Raw genomic sequence first — 11,480 nt, 5'->3', positions numbered from 1 at the left:
GTGTTACTGTGTCAATGTATGGATTATATCTTAAGCCTTGTATTCAATGCTTTAATGTGTTTTATAAAATCTTTTCTTGTAATGTTAAAACACCTCATCTGTAAAACAATGTCAATGCTTAATGCTTATATTGACTGTTAATGTTTTCATTCTGAGCTGATGGTCACTCTTGAAGCAATTTCTCCACTTCATGTGCTATCTTTGTGTGATACTTACTCAGGAAATAATCTCTGGAACATCTAAGTATGTCAGGCGCAAAGGAGATACTTCTTCAGGTGCTGTACAGGACTACAGAAACCAACAAATGAAACCAGTGACTTTTGCTAAATATTTTCTCCCCTTATTGCAAAAATCTGTCAGTTCAATACATAAGGGACCATAAGGGCTTAGAGAGACTTTGAAAGCAGATCACATGTACAGTATCTTTCTCATGGCTCACTCTTTTTGAGAAGGTTTATGGGCTTTATGGCTGGTGTGAGACACACGACCCACTCCTGTTCTCTCTATGGAATAGTAGGTGCTCGGACAGGTAACTTCTGTTGCTACTGTCTTTTTTAATTTTTAATTTTTTCACTGCTCTAGGAATTGTTTTAAGCTGTACACTGCAGGATTTATAACCAGGTGTTTGCTGCCTTTTTCTTTGTTTTATTTCTTTAAACCTTTCTTAACCTTTGAGAGTGACTTTTGGAGCATTCTGATGGTGGATCTTGGCCTGCTGTTAGAAGTCTTCAAACCTCTCATGTTTATAATTTGAGTTGAAAAGTTTTTGTTTTGTTTATTTCTTTAAAACAATGACACGAATTGGATGTGAGGATTTCGGGTGGGATTTGTTGTTGCTCTGTTTTGTGTGACTTATTCTACCTTTTTTTACAGAAATGTGTTCTAACAGTTCACACTTTGTTACTGTTCTTTGCAAAACTTTTCAGGAGCCAAAAAAGTCAAACAATCCAGAGAAAACCCCTTCTCCCCTTTCCGATGGCAAGAGTGAGAACTTATGAAAAATCCTTGAGAATGTTCCTTCCTAAACTTTTCCCCCCAGTAATGCAAGCGGGTAAAATGGTAAACGCAGCAGTTTGGTGACATCCAAAACCGACCTGTTGTCAGGTAAATTGAGACTTTTCTGCTCTTACTGTAACCTTCATAAATTTGCTAACTTGTCTGCCTTCCTTTCTTCCCATCAGTTCATTTTGGTGAAACTTGTTGAATGATTTCTTTAACTGTGATGTTTAGAGAAAATCCTACTTTTCTTCCTCAGTTTCCCTCCTTATGCTTGTTGACCGTTAAAAAAACTGTCATTGTCCTTTGCTTTACTCAGGTAAGACAGAAGTGAGTCCCCTCATGTGACTGTGTGAGGAATAGTTTTGTAATACATTCATTCCACTTCTTTGTCAGTTCAAGGTAGTTTGCCTTCAAGTGTACTATTTTAGCTTAGATTTTTGAAAGGTATGTTGCTTTCCATTTGCCAAATGAACATAAAATATAACTGCGTCAATTAGGAGTTGATAGATATGAAAAACTAGTGCTAAGAACGTTAAATCTATTAAAATTCAATAGAGCAGGATCCGGTAAAGAGGACAGATGAAAGAATACATGTGCTGAAGAAAAAGACTGTTAGGTTGATTATTTCTGTTTATGGAGGATGGGGGATGTATTTTATGTTGTCCTTACTGCTATATCAAAGCACTTGTACATTTTATCCTTCTCTGGTAACTCAACTCCCTGAATCTCAAATCATGTAAAACTGCTGGGTACTTAATATTCTTTTACTTCTTTTAAGGAGGATAATCTTGTATTTTACTCAGATGTAAATATCAGACAATTGGAATACCATTCCAAGTTGAAGAATATGAGCCTACAGACAGGCTTCCAAGTTTCCAAATGCAGTTTTCTATTTCCCATGACATCTGTAAGGAATTAGCACTTGTTTCGGATTATTTTTCTGTGTATGCTAATAACTCCTCTATACCGTAATAAAATAGTCTACTTTTTGTAGTCTCAATTTATATTTTCCTGATACACAGTAAATTTATCAGCAATACCATAAACTGCAGCTTCAAATTAAGGTGGGAGGGAATAATTTTATAGCCAAATTTTGCTCTCAATTACACTGAGATAAACCTGGAATCACTCTGTGAAAGTCAGTGGAGTGATACCCAATTTCACTGGTATAATTGAGTGTATAATTTGTGTCTTTAATTTTACTTGCAAGATAATTTTACAAACCTGTTATACTTATGTTTCCAATGCTTTTTCCTTTCAGACACACCCACTTCTTGCGTCTCAGCACTGGGCAGGCCTATTCCTTTATTTGTGTATATTTTTGTGCATCAACTGCTATAGGACACGGGTGTAACACTTTCAGGCATGTGGTTGGGTGTCTTTTTGGGGTTTGTAATAATGTCTAAAAATAAGAATTTCTTTTCCTCAAATTTATTAATGAATTCATGTTGGATCACAGTTTTGCATCTCTAACCTGATTTTAGATACATATTAAGTAGAGATTGTCTTGAAAGAAATACAGATCTTTGGTGGGGAGAGTTGATAAAAATGTACTGCATTCTGCAGAAATTAATGTTTCGGTATTTAATGTTTCTTGAAAGGTGGTTTTACAGATCATGCTCCTTCCTCTTCATGGAATGGCTTTCAAAGCCTTGTATTGATCTTGGTTTTGCCCAGTGCTTTGCCTAGTGTATGGGGAAATGTTGTAGAACTTGAATAGGCCATGACATCTTAGACAAAGGATGATGATTATGTGCATGCTGAACACGAACTTCTTCTATATGCCCTTCTGCTGCAACAGAATAATAAAACTGGTAGGTGGCAGCAGCAGCAGCAGAAGAAACTCATGACTGTGACCTGAGAAACCTCCAGTACTGGGAGAAATGGATTGCAAAATACTAACTGGAGTAAGGGAAATGGAGGAGAAAGGCAGAGTCCCTGAACTGTCCCTTTGAATGGTGAGTCTAATTTACAGAATTCTAACCATCAAAAGACTGCCTGTAGCACAGTAGGCACACTGACCTATCTGATTTGGTGTTTGGTTACCTGATGTCCTAATTCTCATCTTTGATTCAACATTCCAGTTTCCCGTCTGCCTCTATAAGGCATAGTATATGTCTTAAAAAATTAAACTTCACCAAAATTGCCACATCTTCTGAGTACTGGAAAATAAGGCTGGAAGGAATTTATCTAACCCATCCATTCTCTGCCTCACAGGAAGATTAATTATAGTTGTGCCATTGGTGAAATTCTAGTTTTAACCTAGTTTAAAAACCAAAGAATAATTGGGCCTATTTGCCCCAATACGCCTGTAACCTATTGCTTCTTAGCATATTAAGTGATAGAGGTATATAACCTAAGGATTCTGCAATCTTTACCCGTGGAATTTTATTTTATGAAGGTAAAAGTATCCTTACTGTCAGCCAGCGATCAACCTCATGGGCTCAGAGCTCATATGCTTTTTTGGCTACTTAGGGAGCACCATATAGATGACATGATAGAAGCCTGAGAAGTGCCATGATAGCAAAGAACAATGTTCTTTATGGAGACTTCCTATATCTCAAGGCAGGAAAAAAAGGTTCGGATCACCAACAGTTAAAATTCCTTTTGAAAGTGGGAAATTCAAAATATATAATGGTTCTGACTTAGTGGATAACAGCTGGTAGTTTCAACCACCTCTTTAGTTACCTAGACCCATGACTCTGAAACCTGTTTTCCCTATCAGAAAAAAAACATTTTGAGCATGCACCCCAATATATATTTTTTAGAAGTTATATTCATGGATTGCTACATACATAAAACTTACATAAAAACAAGAAATTAAAACAGGATGAGATAAAGATGAATTGAAGACTATTTAAAACATTTACTTAACTATATTTATTAATGGTGAAAAAGTATTTTCACCCTGCAGCCTTATGGATTGTCTTGAATCCCTCCCTGGGGAAGGTGCACTCCCCTTTATGGACCACTGATCCAGACATCATAAAATGCTTACTGTTGCAGCTGTCATTAGTATGTTCCACTGTAACAATACCTCCATTTTGAATAAGTCTCCTACCAGAGATTAAAATGCTGACCTTTATTAGGATCATAGAATCATAGAATCATAGAATCGATTGGGTTGGAAAAGACCTCCGAGATCATCGAGTCCAACCCTTGGTCCAAATCCAGTCCATTTACTAGATCATGGCACTCAGTGCCACATCCAGTCTGCGTTTAAAAATCTCCAGGGATGGTAAATCCACCACCTCTCTGGGCAGCCCATTCCAATGCCTGATTACTCTCTCTGTAAAGAATTTTCTCCTGATATCCAACTTAAATTTCCCCTGGTGGAGCTTAAGCCCGTGCCCCCTTGTCCTATTGCTGAGTGTCTGAGAGAAGAGACCAACCCCTACCTGGCTAGAACTTCCCTTCAGGTAGTTATAGACGGTGATGAGGTCACCTCTGAGCATCCTCTTCTCCAGGCTCCAGGATGACTTCCCTTTCTGAAAAGAAAGTAAAAGAGGAGAGAACAGTAAGATATGGAAGCACTGATGAACTATCTGGCATAGGAGAAATTTGAATCTGGATCAACTGAAAATGCAGAGAAACACGTCCAAGTGGATTGGGAAAAAAAATTGTGTCCAGAATATATACCAATATGCAGAATACAGCGATTGCTTTTGTACTTTCATAAATTTCTTAGTTCACTGACAGCTGAGTATTAGTTGACAAATTCAAAGTTCTGTTTCCTGTTGTTACATGGGGTTACACTAAAATCAGGAACAGTGCTTATATGCAAGAACTAAACTGGATCTGAATTTTGATAGCCAGGCAACTAAATACTCTCCAGTGCACATCAGGCACCACTTAGGACTGTGGACAACTGGTATGCTTTTCTCATTAGCTTCTAAGTTATCATACAGCCTTTGAAAGTGTTATGTGGACTACAGGCTGGAAATCCCAGAACTGAATTACTGCAGAGTGAAAGGAGATTGCATGTGCAAAGTGGACAATATTTTGTATGGAGAATTGATTAGACCCTTGTTATATATGATGAGCAAAGTCTGTATGTGAGAAGAAACTCATAGGGAGAGGGTCTTAAATCCGGTCAGGCTTGAGAAGTGAAGAAGAGAAAGTAATTTCTGGTAGTAGAGGCAAAGGAATCTGAAGCCTGTGTCAGTCTGTCATCAGAATAGAGATGAGGCAGGGAAACAGTTTTTGCTGATATTGAGCATTCTCAGCTGCTTTTGTAAGGAGGAATCTCACCAGAATTTCTGTATATAATATATGCTAAGCATACTAACCTTTGCGAGCTGAATCTCAAGAAGGAGAGCTGAAAGTTCGTTGATATGGAAACTAACTGTAGTGCTTGCCTACTTGAATGGATGGTCATGTGGATTAAAGGTGTTACTGCACTGAGTTTAAGATGACAGTAGTATTTGGGAAGAGGGGCCCTGAACATGGGCCTATTTGTCCCAATACACCTGTAACCTATTGCTTCTTAGCATATTAAGCGATAGAGGTATATAAATGTATCTAAGTTTTTTTAATGAGCAAGGTGACTTGGAGTCAACTGGTCAGGAAAGGATTATTTTTTTTTTGTATAAACAAAAAGGCATTTAGAATACTCTCTCAGATTCGCCACGTTTCTGCATGTGGCTGTCAGTACAAAGGGTTTTCGTTTTTTTTCTTTTAGATGTGACATAGCAAAGCATCCTGTTTTCTGTATCTTTGATATGGTAGAGATTTGAAGCAGAATATTTTCTATTCTTGTCATAGACTTGCATGGGCAGGCAAGGGGGGTGATACGTATGTGAAAGAAGGGACTGGATAGGATCCTCACACTGACTGAAAGCAAGATGATGGATTAGGCTGACAGAAAAGTTAACATTTACATTGCACTCATGCAAGGCATTTTCAAGGTATTTCTGTATCCTTCTTTTGTTCCCTTTAGGAACAGTACAAGTGTTACTAGAATATACGGAGTCTGCACAGTAATATGTCAGCATATTAAGCTCTGCCAAGTCTCTGTGTGAGAAGGGCTTATAAAAGATTTATGTGAATTTCTGTGTGTCTGCTTTTTTATTTGGAGGCAGTTTGCTGTATGCAGCTACATACAGTACTCTTTCTTAGGGTAATAGATATTTTTGGTTTGTTTGGAAGGAGGGGAGTGTGCTTGGGGAGTTGAACATACCATTCTATTATCTGTTTCTATAGGAAACAGAATGGTTAAGGGAGAACAGTTACTATGCATACGAACTACATAACTAGTTATATCCCAAGTCTGGTGTCAGTCGAGTAGTCACCAATGTTGCTGGGGAGAAAGCTTTTTGGTTTATCTTTTAATAACAGCAGACAAAGAAGCATCTGAGAAAGAACTTTGGAAGTGTTGCATACATTGAATTGCATCTTTATCTTCTGTTGCCATTTCTTTTTGCTTTTAGAACTCCTTGATGTGCTTCTGTACACATCTTTTACCGAAAAAATATTGGCTTCTGAAATGTCAGTGGTGCGTAGGGCTGAGATTGGTTGAACAGGGTGTGGAATATAGGTGTGGAGTGCTCTCTAAGAACAGTCAGCTGTGCTAATCTTGGCCTTGTCTGAATGGGGACAGAGAGTAGAAGTCTAACATAGATTTTGCTGAGCTGTATGGTTTTATTGCGATACACACAGTAGTAGCAGAAGTGTTTGTCAGTAGTATCCTCTGTGTCTGTAGACAGTGCAGTTGCTTTTGCTCAACAATGAATTTTTAAATTTCGCTCTTCATGTAATGCTTTTCATTTTCCCAAGTACAAGTACTGTGTTATGTTAATCTGAGGTTTAATGTAATATGATATATATACAGTTTTCCAACTCAGGACTGAATTTTTGTGTTAGACAAATTGCAATATAATTGAGATTTTTCATACATGAATGGAAAAGAAATTAAGTTTTATTAGAGGTCATTGGATTTTTTTTTCAATGAAGTGTTCTAATTGGAAAAAACTAATTGCACAGAATCACAGGATCAGTTAGTTTAGGGAAGACCTCTGAGATTGAGTCACAACCTTTGAATGAACACTACCATGTCAACTAGACCAGGAACTAAGTGCCATGTACAGTCTTTTCTGGCATGATGACTCCGCCACCTTCCTGGGCAGCCCATTCCAATGCTTGACAGCCCTTTCTGTGAAGAAATTCCTTCTGATATCCAACCTGAACGTAATTCATTGTTGTAAAAAAAAAATAAATAAAAATTTATCACATTCATGAATTTTCAGGCATATATACTAATTTCCAGAATTTATTGAGATAATCCCTCTTGTACAGATTAGCATTTGTTGTTAGAGAAGGAGGAAAAGTCCATATTATATTAGCCAGTAACCCAAAGCTACCTCTTTGGCCAGTCATGCATTTTTTTGATGCAGATTTCCTGGAAGCAGTGGTACTACTGAGCTTCCTTGATGCTTAGTTTGTCTGTGTTGTAAAATACATGCATTTTGGAGAGAGAAGAACTGGAGAGGTGAAAATTGTACACAGTGTTACGTGTATTGAACATGAAGGTGCTATGAAGCAGAGAGAGAAGACTAAGCAGTAGCTGCATACACAGGTGTTCTTTTCATTCTATCATATCAATGTAGGGGGAGGCCAGGAGTCAAGAGGAATGTTTCAGTTATGCCTTGATGAGGAATGGGAACGTCACATTGACTGTTTGTGCAACTGTATATATTTCACATCTGTAAATATTTTATTTACAAGAAGTCTGAGTTGCCCAAGGATGTGTGTGCAGGTTCCCTTTCTTGCTGCTACTGTGCAAAGCACTGCCTGGTAGTCTTTATTCTCTGGATTTTTTCTGTTCAATGGTGTCGTGCATTAAGTCTGAAACTTGTATTTTGAGAGTTTCAAGAGGAAACTTGGTCTGCTTTTGTGTATATTTTCCCATGCATCTAACAAACACAAGGCCAGCAGAAACAACACAAATGTTATGGTTGCTCTCCCCACTCATCTTTACAACAGTGTATGGGAGGAGTAGTGCAATTGTAATGTGATGTAGGAATACTTGTCCATGCCTGAATGGAAATGTTTGTTTACTGGATGGCAAATACTGAAGCTTTATCAGTGGGAGAACTAGGCAGGAAGAGTCTGCAGTTTGACTTTGCTAAACTTTTATACAATTTTTCCTCCACATGAAATATTTCCGCAGGAGTCTAATGCGTGTGAAAGATGCTGGATCACCAGTTGCAGAGACTGAACTCTACCTACTGGAAAGGTAACAGGAACTAGATTTTATCTTTAGAACACAGCCTTCACTGCGTCTCACTCCCTGACCTGGAAAGACCTTTTCCAAGGTCAGAAGAGGAGTTTGGTACCCATGGCTCAGTCCTTGGTGTGTCTGTAATGCAGCTATCAAGGAAACCAGATAGGTGCTGGGTACAGAGATTTTTTTTATGATGTTTGCTTGAATTTCTGGTGTTCATTTTTTGGGGCAAAGACTAACTTTTTCAATGGTTTATTTGTCTAGGTTTTTCTGCAACAACAGGAGGTCGTCTTTTGCCTCTTATGGGGACATTTAGCCTTTTGATAATGCCTCCATCACAATGAAGGGAAGAAAGGATGGACCAGCAATGATGTGGAATGGAGTGATGTCCACACATGACATTAACAGTCATTATGATCCCTGTCCTAATAACATGGAGAACTGAATAAAGAGTTGAACTGTAATTCATGAGAGTGTGAGGTTCTTTTTGGCATCTTCTGCACCATCTCCCCTTTCTGAAGTGCTGGCTAACTTCAGAAATCTATTCATCTTGTATCAAAGCTGCAGCTAAGCAAGAAAAATAAAACCTGTTTGATATTTTTCATTATAATAATCTTTTTTTCCTCCAGGAATTTAATTTGTAAGAGTTCTAAAGTACTTTATATTGACATAAATAATCTTCCCAAATACTTGGTAACTTTAGCATCAGGCCTTTGATGTTATGACTTCACCTGAGTCACTGAGAATACAAGTCTTATGAGTTTTACAAGTAAAATCATACCATACTGATCATACTATACTGATAGCTTTGATGACTGCTAGAGAAAAACAGAACTGCAGCTCAGTTAATCTACCAGAGATAATATGCCTTTGGATTTTGAAGCCACAGTGACATGGCTTGTTGTAGACATGGTCACGTAAATTCTTACTATCTGTTGTTTCTGAAGAGAGCTAATCTTTCAAACCATAGGTTATAGATCTTGCACATGGCTCAATTGGTTTTTGTTATTGAAGCACTGTAAAGAATTAGGTATATACTGATAGCCTTTCTACAGTATGCCTGCTTGAAATTGTGAAGTAAAAAAGGGAATCAAGATACTGAGTTGGTATATTATCAGTAAACACCTCTTGTTCTTCACATTCTTCCTCTTCATTTCATGGATACTCATTTCATGTAAATTTTAGTTCCTGTTTTCTGTGTACTTGTTCTAGTTATTCACATGTGGATGGAAACTAGGAATGTGACTGGTACTTTGTCTGCAGCTATGCCTTTCCTCCAATAGCTGTGGTTGCTTTTTTTTGCAGATCTGTATGTCAAACTGTGCCTCTCGTGGCACTCTGTTACCTCTGTAAGCAGGTGAAATGGCTGCCACTGCAGACTAGTGGCCGTTTTATCTCTTGTGGTTCAGTGCTTGGGAGTGTGCTGATGCATGTGCTAATGCTTCCATAAATGCTTTTGTGTCATTTTCCCTAATATTTAATGTTACAAAAGTAAAACAGCTGAGAATTTTCTGAATTCCTTCTGAGTTTCATGTATCCTGTCTTACTAAGATAGTTCCAGGCACTGTCTGTATTTCAGTTCTCTTACTTTCATTGCGGGTGTTCAGCAGTGTTCTCTCTGCTCTTCTGCCTCAGGTTTACAGGTTTGCTCCTCCTGCCTTCATAGTCCAGAATGCCTTTTTTGTTTCTTTTTTTTTTGTTGTTTTTTTAAGTTTCCAAATACTCCTCCCTACTTTTCATAGGAAAAGTCCTGCTCTTGTTTCTGCTCTTAACCACTGGCCCTACTTGTTCTTGTCCGTGTCCTGAGCGCACACACACACACACGTAGTAGCTTAAGAATATTTCTTTTTCAGTGTCTGTTACAGATAACCATTCTTTGAATTACTCTAAAGGTGTATTTTCCTCTTTTAGGGGGAGAAAGGTTTGGTTACTACACATTTCTTTTTGATATTTCACAGCCTGAAATGTGTTAGAAGTTAAATAGAAATTAAAAGAAGTTTATCACTATGTAATGTCTTAGTCAGTGAGAGTCAGCAAACTGTAATGTGGAGAGGATGATTCCTTACTGTTGCACTCATTTGTCTGTCTTTGGTGAGAGGGATTGGTCCTGCAATCCATCTCTTCATGTACCTCACTTAAAGGCCCAAGTTCAAGCACTGTGGTCAAGATTATGTATGTAACATGTAAAGTTTTACTTTCCTTTGCATTTCTTTTGTTCCTTTGAATTTGTCCTTTGAATATGAATACTGGGTATCAAAAACTAAATAGTAATTGGATATTCATAATACAATATTTTGATATTATTTGTACAGTACAGTGAAAACAGAGTAATAATAGGTCTGTAACGATAATACTGACCTGTGCTGTGGTGGATAGGGAAGCCTGGTATAAACAGTTCCTTGTACTTCTTAATTGGAATTGTGCTTTTGTGCTGGCTACAGAAATGGAGTACTTGTAAAACTATGCTTTGCTTAGTGTAATGAGATCTTGGGGTGGGGTATATTTGTACTGAGGCCAAACTGGCAGAGAGGTTGTAATTGTGTTTAGCTAGATCTGGAAAACCTCTGTAACTTGTCTGATCTGCATTCCCAGTTGTGCATGATGTAAGCAGACAGCTGTACTTCAACCACTGTCTTTTATTTTTCTAGGTCACTTCCCTTATTTTTTGCTTTATCACTTTGGTTGCTTCTCCAGTCCACTCTTTCCTTGACCAAACAACTTAATTTATCACTGTACATTTACCTCTAGCAGGGTCTGCAAAATCCAGGTATCAGCTTGGAACTGGACATCACATCAACTGCTCTTTGACTCTCTCATCCCACGTTGTCATCACTGCAATGTTTTCCAGATGTACTGCCTTGGAGGACTTCCTCTGCTCTGATGGTAATATTGAGATAGGAGAGTGTGCACTGTGATGACCAGCTCACCTCAAAAGCCTCAAGGGAGGAATTCATGGGAGAGAGGCTGCTACTGTGTGATTCTTTCCCCCCACTACCCTCCTTAGTGTAGCTGTTGGTGCAGAGGCTTTGTCAGCAAAACACATGCTAATGAGGTAAACCGTCCTCTGCTTATTGGCATATGCACTGTATCATAGACATGGGCCAGCTGGGGAGATCAGTGATCACTGTGTCAGTACTGCTCTACTCTTTCTCACTTTGCAAATGCCTGGTACTGAGATTCAGCCGAGCTCCTTGGTCTCCTGCATGTTTACCCTGGTCTGCTTTGGATCTACTATCCCAGTTTATGGACGGGAGTTGAG

Source organism: Corapipo altera, unplaced genomic scaffold (assembly GCF_003945725.1).
Source record: "Corapipo altera isolate COAL_440 unplaced genomic scaffold, ASM394572v1 0, whole genome shotgun sequence".
NCBI lineage: Eukaryota > Metazoa > Chordata > Aves > Passeriformes > Pipridae > Corapipo > Corapipo altera.
Note: the sequence above shows the minus strand (reverse complement) of the source record.